A 25,293-nucleotide genomic window follows, 5' to 3' on the forward strand; every position below is an offset into this window, starting at 1 on the left:
AGCTTATCTGGGTTTTCTTTTTTGTAATTTTGACAGGCTTTCTCCTGTCTGCCCTGAATAATTTAATTTAATTAATTTAATCGATTGAATTTTTTTCCTGGAAGCCACCACCATTACAGTTGTGTGGTTGTTTCTGACTGAATAATAAGGGATGCATAGTAGATTTGCCAGAAAAAAGCCATTTTTATGCCACTACCATAAATCTTCCTGCCAAACAACATAGAAACAACAAGAATTCTGGAATAATGTAATCTTCAATGATGAGTCAAAAATTGAGCTTTATGGTCACAAACATAAATGTTATGTTTGGAGAGGAGTCAACAAGTCATATGAAGAGAAATACTTAAGTGAAAACTACAGTGGCACAGGAAATTTGGTCAAAAGTGATGGCTGTTCCTCAGAACCTGTCACTATTTTCAAATAGCAGCTAAAGACCCACCTCTTCCATGAGCACTTAACTAACTCCTAAAATGCTAACCCCCACATTGTTTAAAAAAAATGAATAAATAAATAAATAAAAACGCTGGCTTTTACACCTCTACTCTGTGCACTTTGCTTCGCTAGAACTCAATTATAAATCTTGCATGGTAGCACTACTTGTATTGTTCTCCGCTTGATATATCGTTTTGCTTGTATTTCCTCATTTGTAAGTCGCTTTGGATAAAAGCATCTGCTAAATAAATAAATGTGAATGTAAATGGCTGGAGGAATTTACATTTACAGCATTTGGCAGATGTCCTCATCCAGAGCAACTTACAGAAGCAAGTCAAATGAATTGAAGAGGAATGCATCACATTATCAGAAAATCTTGGAGAAAATTTTCATATATCAGCCTGGAAGCTGCATCTGGTGCGCACATGGACTGTCCATCATGACAACGATCAGCTCGATCCTTCAGTAGCTGCAGAGGACGAAAGGATGATCCTCATTACTCCTCTCTTTATGTTGGCACTATGTCTTTTTCTTTCTTTCTTTACTACAGGCTCTTCTCCTCTCTTCTCTTATTGTTGTCTGTCTTGCTGCTTGTGTCTTGTCTACTGCCTGCTCTTAATGACTATTCTATAATTCTTTATGATTCTACCTAAATGTTTTCTGTTCAATTATATCATATATAATCTTCTGTTTATATTTATCATCAGAGAGTATCTCTGAGACTTGACTTGAGCAAAATGGTCAGTTCCCATGCTAGTGTTTATACTGTTGAGAATCTCTTTTTCAATTGACAAAACAGCCAAATGATTGAGTCATTACTCAGTGATTGAGAATGTTAAAATCATTCCGTCATCAACCGGCCATGCACAGAAGCTCCTCACCAGATTTCTAACCAGGGAGTCAGAAGAAGAGTCAGAAGAGTAGCCCAAGAGCCAAGGACCACTCAGAAAGAGCTCCAGAAACACTTGGAAGCAGCAGGTGCTACAAGTTTGCTACAACTAATATAGACAAGCCTATGAAATACTGGGAGAGTGTAGTCTGGTCAGACGAGAGCGAAATTGAACTTTTTGGCCTTCATACTACACACCATGTTTGGAGAAGAAATGGCACTGCACATCACCCTAAAAACATTACACCAACAGTGAAGTTTGGAGGTGAAAGCATCATGGTGTGGGGTTTTTTTTCATCGCGTGGTACTGGCAGACTTCATATAATTTAAGGAACGATGAATGGAGCCCTTTACCAGAAGATTCTTGAGAAGAATCTGCTGCCATCCACCAGTATGATGAAGATGAGACGTGGGTGGACCTTCTACCATGACAATGATCCAAAGCATACAGTAAAGGAAACTCTCAATTGGTTTCAGAGGGAAAAAAATCAAGGTGTTAGAATGGCCCAGTCAATCACCTGACTTGAATCCAATTGAACAAGGTCTAAAGACAATATATTTAGAAGAATGGGCCAAAATCACACCTGAATACTGCGGCCCATTAATTTCTTCATACAGGAAGCGTCTTGAAGCGGTCATTACAAACAAAGGCTTCTCTACTAAGTATTAAATAAATTTCAGTTAGCATGTTCAATACCTTTTTCCTGTGTCATTCCTCTTTATTACACATAACGTTATTTATGGACTTTAATTTTTGGAATTCTTTATATTTCCCGATTTCTTGAGTTAATACCAAAGTCTGGTGGAAATTTCATGTGAATAGCCTCATTGGAAATATATTTACTGAAAATGTTGACTGTTAAATGTAGAAACTGATATTTACTACTGACGCACTAAAGCAAAAGATAGAAATAACCATCTTATAAAAAAAACATTTGGGGTGAATTATCTAACATGCCTAAGACTTTTGGACAGTAGTGTATATTAAGACAAATAACCCAGTAATCAATCTGTGAAATAAAAGATCAGCTGAAGTCCCAAACACTGGACTATAATTTGCAATGGCTGCAATTATATTCTATTGGAAGCTTGTTGGAAAATTATATTAAATTGAAATAGAAAATATAGAAATGAAAAAGAAAGACCCTCCTTCACAATAAATGAAAAAAAACTTAGTGTCGAAAGGACCCGAGCAAAGTGAGCCTGCAGGGGTAGATAAGAAAATACATGCGTATGGAAAATAGACAAGCCCACTCACACGCACACAGAAAAAGAGTTTTGAAAACTTTGTGTAGTTTAAACACATAAAAGAATTACTTTTTAACAATCATGGGTTTTACATAAGATCTTGGGGGAAACAGTTTTTCTGTTCACTGTCCAGGGGATCTGGGTAGCTTGGAGTGTATTTAGAAGCAGAGGGTTATTGGGGGTTTGTGCACCATATGATATATGCATATTTTTTCTTTATGAAAGGAACAGTAAAGTATGCTTGGGAAAAAAATATTTATCTTTTTCTTCTTAGTGGGGGGTCCAGGGTTCTGCCTAGAAGAACCAGGGTAGATGGTTTTGGATCGTACATTTAGATGCAAGGATAACATTAAATGCCATTAAACAAATTAAACAAATGAAACATTTAAAGCACCTACCCAGAACACAGTAGAGGAAAAAAAAAGAGAGAGGCCATTGCATAGGAATAGATAAGGACCGCATGCACTCATGACGTCCGCGTGAAAGAGAAGGCAAATACATGACAGCTGCAGTAATGAAAAAAACTTGAGGCCGGTTAGAAAGACATAAAGTGAAAAATGTGTGCAGAATTGTGATAAGGGCACACCCTAATGTACATGGATGCTTTAATTGTATATAAGACATTGTAAACGATTGTATTTTGGTGCATGTTACACTTGGAGTGAAGTGTGTACCCCTGGGCACAGCTGGGTTCATTTTGCTGTCTTCCTGACTGCTGAATAAGCATGCTTCTTCTGAATCCACTCTCCGTGAGTTCTGCTAGGTTATTTCTCTAAAAATACAAGTCAGATTGCTTAATTAAGTTCATAGTTTAAGTTTGTGAGCTAGCAGGGCCAGTGCAGGCTGAAGAAGCCAAAAATTTCCTGCATTGAATTGGCGAGCCCCAGCCAGGAGGTTCAACGGGAAATCCGAACCCTGACGAGGGGACGAGCTCCGCCATCCAGACATTATCGGACTGATCAGTTCCGTGACTCTCTTAAAAGAACCTAGTAAATTAGAAATTTGAAAGTTAAAAAAAGTTAAGTTTTGCATTTTTCACATGATATAAAGACTGGAGTGAGATGAAGACATAAACGTTTGCAAACGTGTCCGTGTAAAACATATATTTGTAAATAGTAATGAAATTTGTGTGCACATCTATGTTTAATAACAGATTATTGCTTTCACTCGTGGTTATTGCCTTCTTTCCTTTTGAGGAAGGGAGAATTAGCTAATAAAAATATTTTGGGAAATCCCGCGGCTACCGCTGGATTAATATTAATTAATTCAGGACTGAACGTGCGGGTCACCGGTGTTATGAATATTGTGTTATGAATATTGTGCTTTGAGCTGTTACGACATGGCGAAATCGGCGCGGCAGCTCACAAAGTGTAGTGCCGCCCAGGGACGTGGCGGAGGAGGACTACACTTCCCAGTCATACCCGCGCTCGAGTTCGTCAGAGTTCTAATCACGAACACCTGCAAACACCTGAGGTTATATAAGGGCCTCCCTAGCATTAGCCGCTTGTCAAGTAACCGCTCAGCAGCCTCGTCTCTGTTTGTTTACCAAGCCGATTTCATTATAAGTGTTTTCCCTGGTGCTCGACTTCACGCTCGTCTCTCACTACGCTTTTGCCTACGTCCCTGATATACAGCTTACCTGCCCTGTCCTGATTCGATTCTCGTTTTGTGTTCAGTCACACGCCATCTCTCCGCTCGCCCGCGCTTGTCTCCGTCTACGCTTCGTAACACGAGCATTGTGTTTTGAGCATGGTGTTATGAACGTTGTGGTTTTTAATATTGTGTTTTGAGTATTGTGTTTTGAATATGGTGTTTTGAGTATGGTGTTGTGATGGTTTAATATTGGTTTTGAAGATATTAAAAGTATGGAATTAGTTCTTCCTGAGATATCGCCGTGGTGTGTAAAAGGGGCCAGGCGCAAGTTTGCTCTGGTCAGGAAAAGTTTGGGTTTAGGAAAAAAAGATACAGAAATGTTGGTCCAGCAAAAGTGTGTGTGGAATTGCATGAAAAAAGAGTGAATGTGTATGAATGTTACTGCAGTGTTGTACAAAGTGTGTAATTATCACCGTATAAAATCCATAGACCATGTTGTATGAATAATGTTGTATAAAAGCTGAAGGTTATGCTCTGCAAAATTCATAAATAATATTGTATAGATCTGTAGATGTATAAGTCTGTAGATAATATATCGTATAAATCTGTAAATAAAATTGCCTAGATCCACTGTGGTCAAACTAAGGTGGTAGGAACACTTATAGGCTTTGTTCAAACAAACAAACAAATAATTTAACAAAGTAAAATGAAAAACGAAGTGAAATAAATACATATATTTGGGATAAACAAACAAACAAAAACTCTCTCTCTCTCTCTCTCTCTCTCTCTCTCTCTCTCTCTATATATATATATATATATATATATGTGTGTGTGTGTGTGTGTATATGTATATATATGTATATATATATATATATATATATATATATATATATATATATATATATATATGTGTGTGTGTGTGTATATGTATTTATATATATATATATATATATATATATACATATATATATATATATATGTGTGTGTGTGTGTGTATATGTATATATATATATATATATATATATATATATATATATATATATATATATGTGTGTGTGTGTGTGTATATGTATGTATATATGTATATATATGTATGTGTGTGTGTATATGTATTTATATATATATATATATATATATATATATATATATATATATATATATATATATATATATATATATATGTGTGTGTGTGTATATTTAGTATATTTCATATATTTTGTAAAATCTTATTTTGACAGGTCTAGGTCAAAGGTCATCATGAATCATATTTATGTTGACAGGTCTTGACAGGAGTAGGTCATAGGTCATCACCAACCATCATTGATCTTGACAGGCATAGTTAAAGATATATATCGGTAGTAAACTTTAAATCAGGTTCTGGTGCATTCCCGCACACACACACACACACACACACACACACACACACACACACACACACACACAGAAATGTGTGTGTTTACTTAAAAAACTTTAAATCCGGTTCTGGTACGTTCCCACACACACACACACACACACACACACACACACACATACACACACACCCTGACCAATCAGAACAAAAGACATCTGTTTAAATATTTAGGCCATAGGTAATTGATTATTATCAGTAGTAAACTTTAAATCCGGTTCTGGGGCATTCCCGCAACACAAACACACACATTTTTTCACATACAATGTATTCATACATAGTATGGTCATGTACATTCCACACACACACAGACACACAAACAGACATGCATGCAGAAGATACCCCTGACCAATCAGAACAAAAGACACCTGTTTAATTATTTAGGCCATAGCTAATTGATTATTATCAGTTGTAAACTATAAATCCGGTTCCGGTGCATTCCTGCACACACACACACACACACACACACACACACACACACACACACACACGCATACGACCCTGTCTATAAAAGCACACACATATCCAACCAAAATTATGACACACACATACACACACACATACATAAGGCTGGTGAAAAAATAAGTAAATGATTAATAATGAATTTCTGTACACATCCAACCAAAAATATCACACAGACATTGCAAATCATTAGTCTTAAGGTTAAGGGTTGTTTAGATTTTTGCTTGGTTGGAATGAAAACCTCCACCCACACCGGCCCTTTCCGGATACTTTCTGTATCTGCATGTGAGTGTTTATGGAAACTAGCACTTAATGGCATATACTGTAGAAAGGTCATATATAACATGGAGAAATCTCATTGGGAATTAAGTCACTTTTCATGTTGCCTTTTATTCTTATCACAACCAGCCAGTTATATTGTTTCTAAGTTTAATCTATGTTTAGACTTTTTTTGATGCTGACGAAGCAAAAATCTAAAGAACCCTTAACCTTCAGACTAATTATTTGCAATGTCTGAACACAGTGCTTGAAAAGAAACATGTATAACAAACTTGAAAAGGTAGAAAGGGGTTCTATGAATTAGTTAATGGGTATCTATCTCTCTCTCTCTCTCTCTCTCTCTCTCTCTCTCTCTCTCTCTCTCTCTCTCTTTATATGGCTATTACAGTAGTGCTTAAACAGATACATAGCACATAAATATACATATAGACAGTTTTATTTTGTACACGCATGCCAACTTAATCTTCACTTAAAGTTCACTACATTCTTGTTACACCTGGAATGTCAGGTATCTCTTCCATGTTTGATCAGTTTTAAGTACAACATTCTTTTGTAAATGAACATCTGCTATGTTTTAAATACTTTTAAATATTCTTTTGATTTTTTCTAACAATTATTCTTACATGCAGTAGTCTTTTTACTATTGATTATCATAGCAACATAATGATGCGCATGCTGTGTCTCTTTATTTTTTTCCTTAGCAAATCACCATATCTTGTATCTTGTATGCTTTTGTCATTTTTTAATGCATTATCATTTATAATGAAATTACTTTATGTCTTGGCTAATATTAATCATTTTTGTTTATAATTGCTCCACATACAAAGGAAAAGGGCCAAAATCAAAATAATATATTTATATATAATTGATGTATCTAAATAGTTCAATTAAATTGGTCTGATACTGTGAAAGTGCTGCTCCAACTATAAGCTCTTTTCCAACTCACTTCAAAATAACATGAATAAAACTAACACTTTGTGAATCCCCTAAACATCTCTGAATAAAATGCTATTTGTGACAGGATTTGTCAGTGCCAGTGGTTAGAAACACTTTGGCATGCTTGTCATTCCAGACTCCTGGCCCAGACTTCTTTATTTCAATGTCTACAGTCTTGCAGGCGGATTAGGCTTTGTGTCATTGCCCTGTGCCTGTCAGCTGTCACAGAGTCTGAGTCCACAGTTAAAAGAGGTAATATAAGCAAACAATGCTGATATAAGAAAGAATAAGGGCTAGCCAGTTACTGCCCATTATGGTGGCATTATGATGCGTTATGGTTATCATTCATTCTTTAATCTTCACTAACTGCTTCCAGCTACAGGAACACTGTTCACTAAGTGAGAATACACCATGGATGGGATGCCAGTCCATCTCAGGGAACCATGCACACACATGTTCACACACTTATTCACACCCAGAGGCATTTCAGCATAGCCAATCCATCTACATGCATGTTTGTGGGAGGAGGAAACTGGATTATCCAAATGAAGCCCACATGGAGGCATGGGGAGAACATTTGAAACTCCTCACAGACATAAATACTATAAATTTAGTGTAAATGTTTATTCTAGGCATTCTAGGGCATGAAATTTAAATGCAAAAATCAAGGGCGCTCAAGTACCTTCTAATTTATCATGGAGACAAAAAGATGACTCATGACTGATGCACTGAATATATGCAAGTTATATACAGTGGATATAAAAAGTCTGCATACCCGTGTTAAAACTGCAGGTTTTTGTGATGTAAAAAAATTAAGACAACATTTTAGATCTTTTTCCACATTTAATGTGAGTTAACAAACAACCAAATAAAAACATTTTATGGGGCATGTGTGTGTACTCAGAATTAAACAATCACATTCAAACTCAGGGCCAAAAAGAATTATCATATACTTGTCATAAATGAAGTGATATTGATTAACCCCAAATAAAGATCAGCTGTTTCTGAAGGATTTTCTTGACATGTTTTTGGTTTCATCCTACTGCCGAAGTCAGCAATGAAATTGGTGAAGCTTACAACGATCTCATTGTTGAAAGGTATTGATCATAAGAGGGGTACAAATACATTAGATGTACTATGGAATACCATGAAGCCAACATCAACAAGAGAAAATGGCAAACCAAAGTGACATTACCAATAACAGGATGTTCCTTCCAAAAACTGGTGAAAGGAAAAAAAAAAACTTTTCAGGGAGGCTACCAAGAGGCCAAAAATACCAACATTACCAACATTGATGGAGCTGCAGGTATAGCAGGCTGGTACTGGCACTGGTCACTCTGTGTATGTGACATGTATTCTTCACATGTCTGTGCTATGGGTTAGGGTGGCTAGAGCAGAAGGCCTTTCTCTCTCACATACACAAAAATAAACAATCCAATCTTGCATAGATTTTGCTAACACATATATACAATCACCCCAAACCTTGTGGCAATATATGTTATGGTCTGATGAGAACAGGGAAGAACTTTGGGCATAATTCACAATTCTACTTTTCACCTAAAGAACATCATACTCATGGTGAAGCATGGTGTTGGCAGCATCATGCTAAGGGACTGCTTCTCTTCAGCTGGGATTGGAGCTGTAGTAAAGATGGAGGGAATCATGGATATATCCAATACCAATCTATTTTGGCACAAAGCCTGCAGGCCTCTGTTAGATAGCTGAAGATGGAGAAAATGTTCATCTTCAAGCATGATAACAACCCAAAGCACAAATATAAGTCAAGATAGAAATGTCTTTAAAAGAAGAAGGTCAACATTTTTGGAATGGCCCAGTCTGAGCCCAGATCTAAATCCTATTGAAAACCTGTAGAATGGCTTGAAGAGAGTTGTGCACAGGAGAGCCCCTGTATGAGCCACCACCGGAGAGCCCCCTCTACTTTGATAGATCTGGAAACTCTTTACAAGGAAAGTGAAATAAAATTGTCAAATCGAGATGTGGTACATTGGTAGACTCTTACCCAAAAAGACTGAGTGCTGCATTTAGATTTAAAACCAAAATGTGCATGGCCTAAACTGGTAGTTACCTTTGTTTATACCTGCCCATGACCTTTTCTAGTGAGTTTAGATAGATCTAGTTCTGTCTTTTTCCTCTGAGAGTTTCATTGTGTTCATTTCAGTGTAGTTCCAGGCAAGTTTTAAAGGTATTTCAGTGAATTGACACATCCTTTCTCAACCCATGCATCATCAGCCCTTTACAGGAAAACAAATCCTCTGCCACTTTTCTTTGTGCACAATAATGCATAGGCATTTAATTAAGGAAATACCCTTTCAAATTTAAACATAAATTTTGACATACCACCATGTTAAACTGCTAATATGTGAGTATAATGCCATTTGATGCAGTATTTGATTTTAATTAGGGGTGGGGAATTCACAGCAAAAAATTAATTAAGATTAAAATATTATATATATATATATATATATATATATATATATGTGAGTGGCAAAAGAATGTGAAACTCTGCATTCAGTATATTGTGTGACCCCCATGTTCAACAATAACTACAACTAAATGTTTCCAGGAACTGTTGATCAGTCCTCCACATCAGCTTGGAGGAATTTTAGCTGGGATGTTGGTGAGTTTCCTCACATGAACTGTTTGATTCAGGTCCTACCACAGCATTTCCATCAGATTAAGATCAGTACTTTGACTTGGCCATTAAAAAAGCCTTAACTTTATTCTTCTTTAACCATTCTTTGGTCGAACGACTTGGGTGCTTAGGGTCTTTGTCTTGCTGCATGACCCACTTCCTCTTGAGATTCAGATCATGGACAAATGTCCTGGCATTTTTCTTTAGAATTCAATAGTATAATTCAGAATTCATTCTTCCATCAATGATGGCAAGTCCTCCTGACCCAGATGCAGTAAAACAGGCCCAAACCATGATACTACCACCATCATGTTTCACAGATGGAATAAGATTCTTATGCTGGAATGCAGAGTTTTCCTTCCTCATAACATATTGCTTCTGATTTTCACCAAAATGTTGTTATTTTTGGTCTCATTCATTGACAAAACATTTTTCCAGTAGCCTTCTGGCTTTTCATGATTGCTAGCAAATTGCAGACAGCAATGTTCTTATTGGAGAGCAGTGGTTTTCTCCTTACAACCCTGCCATGCACACCATTGTTGTTCAGTGTTCTCCTGATGGTTGACTCATGAACATTAATATTAGTCAATGTGAGAGAGGCCTTTAGTTGCTGCAAAGTTACCCTGGGTTCTTTTGTGACCTCGTGGACTATTATACGTCTTGCTGTTCGAGTGATCTTTGTTGGTCAGTCACTCCTGATAAGGGCAAGAATGGTCTTGAATTTCTGCCATTTGTACACTGTCATGAAATCAGTAAGGGAACTCTGAACTACAGTTCCCAACAGCCACTGCTCCATTGTCACATGACCACCTACACCTGAATCACGTTCCAGGTAATTAGCACTCTTGTATATAATTATACAAAATAGTTATCGTCTCACTATACCTTTGTCTATGCTGCCGTATTTTGTCTTTGCCACAGTGTTTTGTTTCCCAGATGTAGAGTGTTTTGTACATTTGTTTGTTTGTTATTAAATGTTTAAGAATCTGCGTTTGCTTCCGTCTCCTGTACTTTGAAATGTGACAGAACGTGAAACCTATAACTCAGAAGCAGCAGATAATCATGAAATACCTGGGCTTCACTCTACCACCTATGTTCACGGAGAACTACGCTACGCTATGCCAGCAGGAGGAGGAGCACCAAGCTGTGCTACGTAAGCAGCAGGAGGACATGGAGGACTCCGGGTACAAGTGGGAGCCTGTTGACTGGGCTGGTGCCATCTCCCACCCTCCCTCCCCTATGTGGATCTGGTCCAGCGGACGGAGTCAGTGGAGAACTTGAGTCAGCCTCCCTGCTCGTCTGAGGACGCCACTCAGCCTTTCGGATCAGCCGAGGACATCGCTCAGTTGCCCTGGTTGGCTGAAGACGTTGCTCCGTGTCCCGACGTACCCAAGTGCTGCCCTCTATACGCTTTCCTATGCTTTCCTGCTCGGCTGAAGTTGTTGCTCTGCCTTCCTGCTTGGCTGAGGTTGTCGCGCTACCATCCAGCTTCCCCGAGGACGTCGCTCTGCTTTCTGCTCGGCTGAAGTTGTTGCTCTGCCTTCCTGCTCGGCTGAGGTCGTCACTCTGCCATCCTGCTTCGCTGAGGACGTCGCTCTGCCTCCATGTTCCGCTGAAGACATCTTTTCTCTTCTTTGCTGCACGCCGTATGTCGCTCCCCCTTCCTGCTCCACGGAGGACATAGTTTCCCCCTTATGCATCATGGAGAGCATAGTTCCTCCCTTTGGCCTCGCAAAGAACCTCGCTCCCCTCTCTGGCCTCACGGAGAACCTCGCTCCCCTCTATGGCCTACTGTCCAGCCCCGCTGAGGATGCCGTTCTGCTTACCTGTGCCGCTGAGGATGCCGCTCTGCTTACCGGTTCCACTGAGAACGTTGCGTTGCTTTCTTGCTCCGCTGAGGAGGTTCAGCTTTGGACATTTTGCCCAGGGGGCCAGGACCGCCAGAGAGAGGGAATGTATTTTGGGTGCTCCAGGAGAAGTGCACTTGGGGGAGGTTCTGTCAAGAAATCAGTAAGGGAACTCTGAACTTCAGTTCCCAACAGCCACTGCTTCATTGTCACATGACCACCTGATTCACATTCCTGGTAATTAGCACTCTTGTATATAGTCAGTTTGCAATGCACTCTTTGTCTCACGTTATCGTCTCACTATACCTTGTCTATGCTGCTGTATTTTGTCTTTGCCACAGTGTTTTTTTCCTAGCTGTAGAGTGTTTTGTATGTTTGTTTGTTACTAAATGTTTAAGAATCTTTGCTAGCTTCCATCTCCTGTACTTTGAAATGTGACATACACAATATATATATATATATATATATATATATATATATATATATATATATATATATATATATATATATATATATATATATAGTATCTCACAAAAGTGAGTACACCCCTCACATTTTTGTAAATATTTGATTATCTCTTTTCATGTGACAACTTTGAAGAAATGACACTTTGCTACAATGTAAAGTAGTGAGTGTACAGCTTGTGTAACTGTGTAAATTTGCTGTCCCCTCACACACAACCATTATAACTCAACACACAACCATTAATGTCTAAACCGTTGACAACAGACGTGAGTACAACCCTAAGTGAAAATGTCTAAATTGGGCCCATTTAGCCATTATCCCTCTCTGGTGTCATGTGACTTGTTAGCGTTACAAGGTCTCAGGTGTGAATGGGGAGCAGGTGTGGTAAATTTGGTGTCATCGCTCTCACACTCCCTCATACTGGTCACTGGAAGTTCAACATGGCACCTCATGGCAAAGAACTCTCTGAGGATCTGAAAAAAAGAATTGTTGATCTACATAAACATGGCCTAGGCTATAGGAAGATTGCTAAGACCCTGACACTGAGCTGCAGCACGGTGGCCAAGACCATACAGCAGTTTAACAGGACAGGTTCCACTCAGAACAGGCCTCGCCATGGTCGACCAAAGAAGTTGAGTGCACATGCTCAGCGTCATATCCAGAGGTTGTCTTTGGGAAATAGACGTATGAGTGCTGCCAGCATTGCTGCAGAGGTTGAAGGGGTGGGGGGTTAGCCTGTCAGTGTTCAGACCATACACCGCACACTGCATCAAATCGGTCTGCATGGCTGTTGTCCCAGAAGGAAGCCTCTTCTAAAGATGATGCACAAGAAAGCCTGAAGACAAGCAGACTAAGGACATGGATTACTGGATCCATGTCCTGTGGTCTGATGAGACCAAGATTAACTTATTTGGTTCAGATGGTGTCAAGCGTGTGTGGCTGCAACCAGGTGAGGAGTACAAAGACAAGTGTGTCATGCCTACAGTCAAGCATGGTGGTGGGAGTGTTATGGTCTGGGGCTGCATGAGTGCTGCCGGCACTGGGGATCTCCAGTTCATTGAGGGAACCATGAATGTTGTTACCCAGATGAGGATGGGTTCCCTTCTGAGTCGGGTTCCTCTCAAGGTTTCTTCCTCTTAAAACATCTTAGGGAGTTTTTCCTTGCCCCCGTCGCCACTCAGTGGCTTGCTCAGTTGGGATAAATTCACACCTTTAATATCTGTATACCATGTTGATATTTCTGTAAAGCTGCTTTGAGACAATGTCTATTGTAAAAAGCGCTATACAAATAAAATTGAATTGAATTGAATTGAATGCCAACATGTACTGTGGCATACTGAAGCAGAGCATGATCCCCTCCCTTTGAAGACTGGGCCGCAGGGCAGTATTCCAGCATGATAATGACTTTTGCCTTGCTAAAAAAGCTGAGGGTGAAGGTGATGGACTGGCCAAGTATGTCTCCAGACCTAAACCCTATTGAGCATCTGTGGGGCATCCTCAAATGGAAGGTGGAGGAGCACAAGGTCTCCAACATCCACCAGCTCCGTTATGTCGTCATGGAGGAGTGGAAGAGGACTCCAATGGCAACCTGTGAAGCTCTGGTGAACTTCATGCCCAAGAGGGTTAAGGCAGTGCTGGAAAAGAATGGTGGCCACTTAAAATATTGACACTTTGGGCCCAATTTGTACATTTTCACTTAGGAGTGTACTCACTTTTGTTGCCAGCGGTTTAGACATTAATGGCTGTGTGTTGAGTTATGTTGGAGGGACAGCAAATTTACACTGTTATACAAACTGTACACTCACTACTTTACATTGTAGCAAAGTGTCATTTCTTCAGTGTTGTCACATGAAAAGATATAATCAAATATTTACAAAAATGTGAGGGGTGTACTCAAAGGTCAAAAAGATACATATTCTCACTCTCTATATCTAGATCAAAGGTCATAATCATAAAAATATTTATAGTTATGTTAAATCGGGATCACATACATTCATGACACAAACGTTACCATACATGGTACGGCCATGTGTATTCCAGACACCCACACACGTTGCACACATGTTCTTTCTTTTCACATAGAATATGAAACTCTCTGAGGTAGGTCATAAAAATGTACATAGTTATGTTAAATCTGGATCACATACATTCGTGACACAAACGTTACCATACCTGGTACGGCCATGTGTATTCCACCCACACAAGTTGCACACACATGTTCTTTCTAACACTCTGAGGTAGGTCATAAAATATATATAGTTATGTTAAATCTGGATCACATACATTCCTGACACAAACGTTACCATATCTGGTACGGCCATATGTGTTCCACCCACACACGTTGCACACATGTTCTTTCTAACACCCTGTGGTAGGTCATAAAATATATATATAGTTATTTTAAATCGGGAATCGAGAGTTTTGTTTAAACTAGACGACACATTTTCCGGGCGATGTCTTGTAGGCCTATACACACTGTCCTACACATGTGTTTTCCCGGGGTGACAGTTCTGTAGATAGTGTAAATTTTACATTTATGAGCTCTGGTGACAGTGTCTGAAGTGTGTGTGTGTGTGTATGTGGGTGTGTGGTTGTGCGTGCGTGTGTGTGGGTGTGTTAGAGACAGAGAGAGAGTCATGTGTTTCTTGGGGGTTTGCTGACCAGAATGCTTACAGTGTGTTTATGTTAATGAATTAAGGGACGAGTCGTGTGTTTCAGGGTTTTACAATCCCTACCAATGTGTACATTTGTGGTTTAAGTGAATCTTTGTTTCTGAAATTACTTCTGTGGTAATTATCAGTTTGTGTAACTAATCTATCAGAAAATACTAGACCTGGTGACTGAATGTGGTAGATGTATTAGAATTTTGGACATGTTATGCATGTGTAACTCCCTATGTGTATGATCTATGTGTAATCCTTCTGTCAAGAAATGAACAGACTGAGGCTTATAAAATAATTGGACTATTTATTGGCTATGTTGTTGAGAAAAACATTGTGATGTATAAAACATTTCTACAGTCCTTCAAGGCTGTATGATGTCGTTGTTCTCTTTTACTGAAAGAAAGGTCAAAACCATTGGTGTTATTCGTTGTGGAGTCTGAAGTGACAATATGTCTGAAGAAAATGAAAATATGTATTACATATCCTACCTTCTAACCAGGTTATTTTAAGGGTGAAAAAAACTTTTTTAAAGACGGTGTTTTAAAAGAGTCGTGCATTTTGTTTAAACTATAAATAAGATTTCAGAAAATGGTTCGCCAACGAGGATACTTACACAGAACTATTGCTAAATACATAAGCTTTTGTCTATGCTTTGACATCCCATGTCCCAGCAGTACATTTATGACCTCTGATGACCATGTTGGTGTGCGGGGGTGGGTGTGTGAGAGAGACACACAGGTGTTCTTTTGGGGGTTTTGCTGACCGGAATTCTTATAAATGTGTTTGTTAACGAATTAAAGGGAGTCGTGTGTCTCAGTGTTAAAATAATGGTTAAGATGTCGTAGTTAAAACACAGAAGAAACTCTGCAACTATCTGTTACAATGTCTGCTCCGAGAAATCCTAATACCCTTAGATGATTGTTGTGTATTCACCAACAAGAGGACCTGTTGAAATGAGAGAGGACCTGACTTTTGCTCCAAAAAAAAACAAAACAAAAAAAAAACAAGAGGTTAGTTTGACAATTTATTAATGAAGGTAATATAAAGACGTTGTTGTTTAACCCTGAGCAGGGCGTCAACAACTCCAAAGATTGTGTCTTAAGTCCGAGGGTTTAGTTAGGAGGTAGAAAAAAATTTAAAGACGATGTTTTAAAAGAAACAAGTGTTTCATCCTTAATGGTAAAAAAGAAAAATGGTTGTACTCCAATATGAAATAAAATGGTGGAGACACACTGAGTACATTTCTGTTCCACAGTCTATAAGGATCCCAAATCTTCATGTAGTGTGGAAAAATATATGCACCCTCCGTGACTACGTTACTTAAGGTTTAAACATTTTTATTTTGTGATGGCAGCAAGACAAAACGGTTGTGCATTTGGTATCTGGTGATTTTAGAATTAAGCCTTAAGCCTTTCGTCAGGCAAAGATCATGATGGTATGGAAAGAGTATACAAGAGTAATTGGGGTGATCTAATGCTTAGGACTTGTACAGTACTTCAACTTGGGAACGTCCCACCATGGCGTTCAGAGAGGCATTATCTAAGGTACACGTATATATAATATAGATCAGATCACCAGTCTGTCTTTACCCAGTCCTGATCTGGGGGTTCGGGGGAAGGGGGGGGGGGGGGGGGGGGGGTAACAGTTCAGGCATATTTCCAACAGAACAGAATATTAGACATTTAGTGTAAACTAGTGTAAAAAAAAAAGAAAAAAGAAAAAACTCTGAAATATTTCAATGAAAATAGTGGTCTATATTTAATGCATTATATTAGAAATGATAGTACAGTCTTTGTTGATCAGTTACCAACTCATACTTTATAATAATTTGTTTAGGAGCATCTGAATCTGGCAAATAACTTTTATTGCATTTAGGCATACAAAAAAAGTTAATAAACAAATTAGGAAGAAATGACTTGTACACTGCTGCTGCGGATATTAAGTCAAACCATTTTGTTCAAACTTCAGCATGACCCATAGAGAAGCAGAAACTTATGGCACCTCATGAATACCATGTGAAGGATTAAGTTGACTCGTCACTTACAGTTACAAAGACATGTCCTTGTGCAGGATCACCTTATAATGCATTAAATATGGACCACTATTTTCACTGAAGGCATGTAAAACGCACGTTTCTTATAAAACGCAGTCTTTAAAACGTTTACTTCCTAAAGGGACCTATTTAAAAGGAATGTAAAAACTTTTTTTTTTTTTTCTTTTTTTTTTTTTTTTACATTTCTTCGGGTATATCAATGTTTTAGAGCAATTATTTCAGTAAATTTTTATTAAAAGTCATGCCATTTTCTCAAAAGTGCAATCAATAAAGTTTCATTTATTTCACAAACTTACATTCTGCTCATTTATGCTCACATTCAACCATCATGTATTTTCTAACAGCGGAGCTATACAAAACAACCCCCCACAATCTAAATTTAATGTGTGGTTGCAAGATAAAAATTCTAATTTATTGAATTAATTAAATATTTAAAGTTGTACACGTTATTTTGATGAGTTGTGTTGACATAATAATGTTGATAATTACATCAACTTAATATTGTGTGTAATTTCTGCATTAATTGATTTAAAACAAAATTTACGTTGTAGTACATTTACATTTATTAATTTAACAGAGTGTTAGAGGACCTGTAGACTGAACAAATACTAAGGACATTACAATGTGAGTATCATTTCACTTACAATTAAATTCGACTAAAGCAATGAATTTGGGGCATGTTCTCAATAGTGATGACCAATAGTGGACTCGTGTATAGGCTACACCTGCTAATGCATTTGATGGACTATTTTGCACTACTACACGTAGCTAATGCTAGTCATATTTAGCAGTGTAATTTGAATATCTACTCTTTAGTTTACCGTAGCAGTGGATAAGAATGAAAAAGTTTCATTTGACAAATCTGCTCATCTAGAGAGGGCTTTTCATTTGTGCTGTAGGAAAGATAAGCATGATTACATTTCTGCTTATTCATGTAAACCTCAACTACATTGTGTAATCTAATTTCATGTATTGATACATTTTTTATTTTATTTTTTAAAATCTTTTGTCATTCGCACACATAGCCTTCTAGCTCCACAGCCTTTGGACTGTGGATAGTTCTATGAGAGATAAAAGTAGTAGACACAGAGTGTTTATTTTTTGTCTATATTACGCATTTCATTCAGTGCTTTAACGTCTATAAATCCTGCAGAGATGTTACGTATGAGATTTGTAATGTAAATCACGCTGGATTTTACTTACTATTGTTATAAAACTTAAAGGCAGTCATTTTTCCTGGATTAAAAGACTGCATTCTACTGCAGACAATCTAAATGGAGAAATGTAATTTTAAAAATCCAAAATCGCAGCCAAAGCAAAGAAGAAAAGTATAAACGTCAGGCAATCAACCTCTTTGCTGATTTGTTTATCACATTATTCACTGTTTTTATGCCACTGGGACAGAAGAGAGCAGCAGATTGGTGTGGGTCACTTCTGGAGTTGTCAAAGACTGCAGAACGGAGTGTACTCACACTCTCTCTCTATCTCTCTGTATCTCTCTCGTGTGTGCATGGACTGAGTGAGTGGGCAGAGTCGGAGCGGTAGTGAGTGAGTGAGTGTGTGCGGAGCGTGGCCGAGGCCGCTGCTCCAAATCTCGTTTGTTCCCTTTTCTATCTTTTTCTCCTTCAGAAATACGATTTCCTTTGGTCTTTGTTTTCTGAGGGACTCTAAATTTACCCTTGTTTGTTTTGTGTGTGTGTGTGTGTGTGTGTGTGTGTGCGCGCGCGCGTTTGTTTGTGTTTGTGTGTGATTTTTCTCGCTGGCCTGGGCGGCAGCTTCCGTGGTTGAGAGCATGGCTGCCTCAGGTACGGGGAAATATTATTCCCTCACGCGGCGGCATCCTATAAAAGTGGGCCACTACTGCCAGCGTTAAGGAGGTTAGTCTGGCCGGTGAGGGAGATTGTTGGATACGACAACATTCTGTCTGCGGCCCGTATGAATAGTGCCGTCGTTTTGTTTTTGAAAACTGTGGATTTGGCCAACGAAATGGTAGACAATGGAGTTGTGCTTGATGGTTTGTTTACCTTAGTGCTTCCTTTGTCAACCCCGTCAAAAAAAGTCATCTTGTCTAATGTTCCGCCTTTTATGAAGGATGAGATTCTGTCACAAACGTTATCCTGCTATGGAAAACTGGTCTCGCAGATCAAGAAGATAGCGATAACAAGTAAAGCTGTCCTGGAACACCATTACATACATCAATTGGTAATGTTGAGCGACCCTTATCACGCAGGTGCAGTTCCGGCTACAAAATATATTTTGTCTTGTTTCACTCTTTAAAAATAACCTGACCTTATCTGTGTCGCATCCTGACTGGATTTTCGTCGAGAAAGGACAATTTCCAACACACCACCTCTACATTATGAGTAAATTTTATGTTTGTACCACATTTCTTTTTTTATAGTGCTTGCATGTACATTATCCTATAATAGTTTTTTCATGAAACAGAATAATTTCTATTTTTTACATACACACCAGGCCTGTGTGTGTGTGTGTGTGTGTGTGTGTGTGTGTGTCTCTTTGTGTGTGTGTGTCTCTTAGTTGACTTTCTGCCGGCGTGCAGACGTACCCCACCTACACTCTGAGGCCTGCCGCACTAATAAACTACATGTATTGTTATCCCCCTGCGCATTGCTTATCTGTGTGTTATGTCTTAGGTGAACATCTGTTCTTACAGTCCACCAGCCCAGTGAATTCTCAATAAGATTACATATTACTCATACTAGGTCTCCCTCATGTTTATTTCATGTATATTTTATATACACCACTTGTGTGCTCCTTTTAAAGTTTATAGGGGAATAAGACAAGGATGCCCACTGTCAGGCATGTTATATTCCCTAGCAATTGAACCTCTTTTAACAAAATTGTGAATTGAACTGCAAGGCATAGTAATTCCGAAATGTGAGAGTGTTTTTAAACTATCAGCATATGCAGATGATGTGGCAATACTTGTTGGTAGCCAGAGGGATTTTGATACGTTGTTGAAGATCTCTGACGATTTTAGAATGGTCTCTTCCGCCAAGGTTAACTGGGAAAAAAGCATGGCGTTTTTAAGCAGGAGATGGTTAAGCGGCGTACCAAGCCTCCCAGACCGTTTAGTGTGGTCTAGACATGGTTTTATGTATTTGGGGTTTTTTCTGGGAGATGAGGTGTTTATGGGGAAAAACATTGAAGGGACTGTTGAGAAGATCAAGGGTCGTCTGGGGAAATAGAATTTTTTAGTAAAAAAAGTGTCCTTTAGGGGACGTGTGCTTATAATCAACAACCTGGTAGCATCATCCCTCTGGCATAGGCTTGCATGCATAGATCCCCCAATACATGTTTTATCTAAAATCCAGTTGATTTTGGCTAATTTTTGGGGGGAAAGACTACACTGAGTCCCACAGAGTGTTCTGTTTCTGCCCAAGCATGAAGGAGGACATGGACTGGTACACTTGCAGAGCAGGACAGCAGCCTTTCGTTTACAGTTTGTGCAGAGGCTACTAAATGAACCTGTAAATGCAAATTGGAAGGCTGTAGCATGTGTTATTTTACGGACATTTGAGGGGCTGGATTTACATAAACCTCTTTTTTGGATGGACCTGAAGAAGATGGACCTCAGGAAACTTCCGTTTTTTTACCGCAATGTTTTAAAAGTGTGGGGACTTTTAACAGTGCAGAAAGTGCAATGCACAAGTTCTCTCCACTGGTTGCTGCAGGAGCCAATCATAAATGGTTCCATATTCGATGTGTCACAAAGAAAGCCGTTTCCTGTGCTTACAGAGGGTTTCCGCAGGGCTGGAGTCATCACTCTGAGAGACCTACTGAGCCTAGCAGGACCGGAGCTTGGGAATGCAGTGGCAGTGGCTGAACACATAAAGATGAGGTCAGTCCGTCTAGTCACACAGTTCCTTGTGGGATGGAGGTCTCTGTTAACTGAAGAGGTCCTGAAAATGCTGGAAGAATATTCCAAAGGTATAAGTAGTCCCAGTGACCAGGATTCATTTCCTGGTTTTAGTGTCTCATCAAATGTACATGAGTGTTTAGGTGGGTTTTTTTTAAATCTAAAAAACTACTTTTTGTGGGTCCCAAGTTACCATCTGGGAAGGAACTATACAAAGTTTGTGTGATGTCTCTAAATAAAACTTTTCTGGACAAAAGAGTGGACACACCTTGGCATTCTGTTATATTTAATGCATGGTGCAGTGGCTGTTAATTCTTTTATATGTGTTTTATATCCTGATGTGAGTCATGAATGTCCTTTCTGTGCCTTAAGAGAAACTGTTTTCCACATGTTTATGAAGTGTGAGAGATTGAAGCCTCTTTTTTATTGTTTTACAAAGATTGTTTGGCCATTTTAACGAGAGTTTTTCAATCAAAACTTTTATTTTTGGTTTTAAATACTCTCGGAAAAAAGTTTTAAGTGTCAGTTGATGAATTTTATCATTGGGCAGGCTAAGATGGCCATATGTTAGCAAGAGAAATAAAATTGAGTCAAATTCGGGGGACAGTATTTTATTGGTTTTTGTGATTCTGTTAAAATCAAGGATATCAATCGATTTTAAGTTCTACAAAGAGATGAAGGATCTTGTATCGTTTGAAAATATGTGGTGTCTGGAAGGTGCATTATGTGTGGCTGCAGAAGGTGAAATTTAATCAACTTTTAGAAGACTGTGTGACTACAGTTTGAAACTTGTTTTCTTTTTTTCTATACTCCCTGTGGGTTTTTCAGATGCAATTGGAAGTGGTATTTATTTTTAATGACCTATTTATTAATCTATTTATTTATTTATTTTTCTTTTTGTCATGAATTCCTCTTTAAGCAGCGCGCTGTGGAGCATGTGAGTGCGCGTGCACGAGCAGGTGCGCGAGCACCTGCTTTTCACTTGTTGACAATCGCGACATTTCGACACGTGCATTTGTTTATGTTTATGTTTCTGTTTTGTCTCCTCCCCGTTATGTCATTGGTTGTTGTTTCACGTGTGTCTGAATTGCCCTCAGCCGTCAGCTATTATGACGCTGATTGTTTGTATATATACCGCGTGCCTCCCAGCACACGGCGCGGAATATTAGATAAGAAACTTTGGCGTGGCGGTCATTGTCCCAGTCATTGTCCCAGTCATTGTCCCAGTCATTGTCCCAGTCATTGTCCCAGTCAGATTCGTCTGTTTAGTTCACGCTGGTTTTTCCGCTCCCAGTTCATAGTCATAGTTTATGTTTCGTATCTCGACCCTGTTTTCCGTGGCCACGACATAGTTTCCTGCCTTGCCCCGTTTATTCCTGTTTGCCGATCGCCTGACCTCTTGCATGTTTTGGATTACGTTTTGGGATCACGTTTTGGATTTACCTGCCTGTGTCTCTCTTATTTAATAAAACTGTCAAACTGCATTTGCATCCGTCCTATCTTCCTTACGTCACGAGATGTGACAGAATACTCTGCCTAACATGGATGCAGCAGGAAGACCGGGGAGACATCACGCTACAAGAACCATGGAAATAGCAAGACAGTACCTCATCGGGAAACGCTCGGATTACTGGCCGCATTTCTTGTCCGTGCAGCTCCCCCAAATTTACGCCGTCGAACTTCCGCCGGAGACAGTGAGATTGGGGAGCTACCCGCTGGAGTTCTTCTTCAGCTGCCGGGAATATTTCTGCAGTCTGGCATATCCCAAGCCTACTTAGAGACAGTGGATTGGGTTCTTGATGTTCAGGTTTTGCGGTCCGGCCCGTGACTGCTGTTCTGCTGAGGATGCCACTCCGTTTTTCTGTTCTGCTGAGGATGCCACTCCGTTTTCCTGCTCCGCCGAGGACGTCGCTCCGCTTTCCTGTTCTGCTGAGAACGTCGCTCTGCTTTCCTGTTCAGCCGAGGACACTGCTCTGCCTTCCTGCTCCACCGAGGATGTTCCTCTGCTATCCTGCTCTACTGAGAACATCGCTCCGCTTTCCTGTTCTGCTGGGAACTTCGCTCCACTTTTCTGTTCAGACAAGGACGTAACTCTGCTTTCCTGCTCTGCTGTGAATGTCGCTCTGCTTTTTTGTTGCGCTAAGACCGCTATGCGGTCTCCAGGTTCAGCTTGGGATTTTTGCTCAGGGGGCCGGGACCGCCAATGGAGGTGGATGTTTCATGGTGCCCTTGCGGGGGAATTCTGTCACGATTTCCCTTTAAGCAGCACGCTGTGGAGCATGTGAGCGCGCGTGCACGAGCAGATGCGTGAGAACCTGCTTTTCCCTTGCTCACAATTGTGACATTTCGACACGTGTATTTGTTTGTTTCTGTTTTGTCTCCTCCCCGTTCTGTCATTGGTTGTTTCACGTGTGTCTGAATTGCCCTCAGCCGTCAGCTATTACGACGCTGATTGTTTGTATATATACCGCGTGCCTCCCAGCACACGGCGCGGAATATTACATAAGAAACTTAGATAGGTATAGTAGAGTAGAACCTTAGTATTGATTCTTTACCACAGTTAGTCTCATTGTCCCGATCATAGTCATAGTTCTTGTCCATGTCATGTTTCATGTTTAGATTCGTCTGTTTAGTTCACGCTGGTTTTTCCGCTCCCAGTTCATAGTCATAGTTTGTTTCATGTTTTGTATCTCGACCCTGCTTTCCGTGACTACGACATAGTTTTCTGCCTTGCCCCGTTTATTCCTGTTTGCCGATCGCCTGACTTCTTGCATGTTTTGGATTACGTTTTTGGATCACGTTTTGGATTTACCTGCCTGTGTCTCTTATTTAATAAAACTGTCAAACTGCATTTGCATCCGTCCTATCTTCCTCACGAGATGTGACACTTTTAGGGCCATTTGAAATGACTCTGTGGGACCGAAAGAGGTCGTTGTAGTTTTAAAAGCATGTAAATAAAAGGTTTTTGAAATTCAAATTTTCTCTCTCTCTCTCAGTACGTTCATGTCTTGTGTGTGTTTTTTATTATTTTTTTTTTTATTTTTATTTTTTTAGCAGAAGGATATAAAGTGAACCCATTCGCATTGTCTACACGCGTTATATAACAGAAAAAAACTAAGTTTTCTCAAGTGTCAAATCTTAAAGCTAAGCCTAGCCCGAAAAATGTATTGACTGTTCTTATATTTTAATGTCTGAACAATTTTTCTACAGTATAGTTTTAGTTATTATTTACTGTGTCCAAAAGAAATATAATTACTTTAGCATCCTTCATCTAATCACATATTTGGTTAGGAGATGTTCCGTTTAGCGAGAGAGAGAGATAGTTTGTATATATTGTAACCGTAGTTTTGACAGGTATAGGTCAAAGGTCAAAAAGATACACATTCTAACTCTCTATATCTAGATCAAGGGTCATGATCATAAAAATATGAATAGTTATGTTAAATCTGGATCACATCCATTCGTGACCATACATGGTGCGGCCATGTGTGTTTTTCCGCCCCACACACGTTGCACACATGGTCCTTCTTTTCACATAGAATATGAAACTCTCTGTGGTAGGTCATAAAAATATATATAGTTATGTTAAATCTGGTTCACATCCAAATCGTGACCATACCTGGTACGGCCATGTGTTGTCCCCCCACCCCCCACCCCACACACACACAAGTTGCACACTCATGTTTTTTTTCTAACACTCTCTGTGGTAGGTCATAAAAATATGTATAGTCATGTTAAATCTGGATCACATCCATTCGTGACAGAAACGTTACCATACATGGTACGGCCATGTGTATCCCACATCCAAACAAAAATATGACGCACACAAACGCACTTTATTTTCACATTATTTAAAAGGAATTTAAGTGTTATATACTAAATTACCATAATTATGAGCACAAGTTGTTAAGTTGACAATCATTTTTAAAATTATGTTTCTCCATTTAGATTGTCTGCAGTAGAATGCAGTCTTTTAATCCAGGAAAAATGACTGCCTTTAAGTTTTATAACAATAGTAAGTAAAATCCAGCGTGATTTACATTACAAATCTCATACGTAACATCTCTGCAGGATTTATAGACGTTAAAGCACTGAATGAAATGAGCAATATAGACAAAAAATAAACACTCTGTGTCTACTACTTTTATCTCTCATAGAACTATCCACAGTCCAAAGGCTGTGGAGCTAGAAGGCTACGTGTGCGAATGACAAAAGATTTTAAAAAATAAAATAAAAAATGTATCAATACATGAAATTAGATTACACAATGTAGTTGAGGTTTACATGAATAAGCAGAAATGTAATCATGCTTATCTTTCCTATAGCACAATTGAAAAGCCCTCTCTAGATGAACAGATTTGTCAAATGAAACTTTTTCCTTCTTTTCCACTGCTACGGTAAACTAAAGAGTGGATATTCAAATTACACTGCTAAATATGACTAGCATTAGCTACGTGTACTAGTGCAAAATAGTACATCAAATGT

At 39.1% G+C, this 25,293-nt stretch overlaps 1 protein-coding gene across 2 annotated transcripts in view; it reads left to right on the forward strand.

The window, feature by feature from the left end:
- The first annotated feature begins 3,205 nt into the window (after window positions 1-3,205).
- LOC108280423 (uncharacterized) overlaps window positions 3,206-25,293 on the forward strand; it is a 55,480-nt gene continuing 33,392 nt past the window's right edge. The window contains exon 1 of one of the 2 annotated variants that reach the window (XM_053673845.1): window positions 3,206-3,318. The gene's annotated coding sequence lies outside the window, so the exon portion shown is untranslated. The remainder of the gene's footprint in view (window positions 3,319-25,293) is intronic. The other variant, XM_053673846.1, reaches the window with a different exon arrangement.

The sequence above is a fragment of the Ictalurus punctatus genome, chromosome 20 (genome assembly GCF_001660625.3).
Source record: "Ictalurus punctatus breed USDA103 chromosome 20, Coco_2.0, whole genome shotgun sequence".
Classification (NCBI taxonomy): Eukaryota; Metazoa; Chordata; class Actinopteri; order Siluriformes; family Ictaluridae; genus Ictalurus; species Ictalurus punctatus.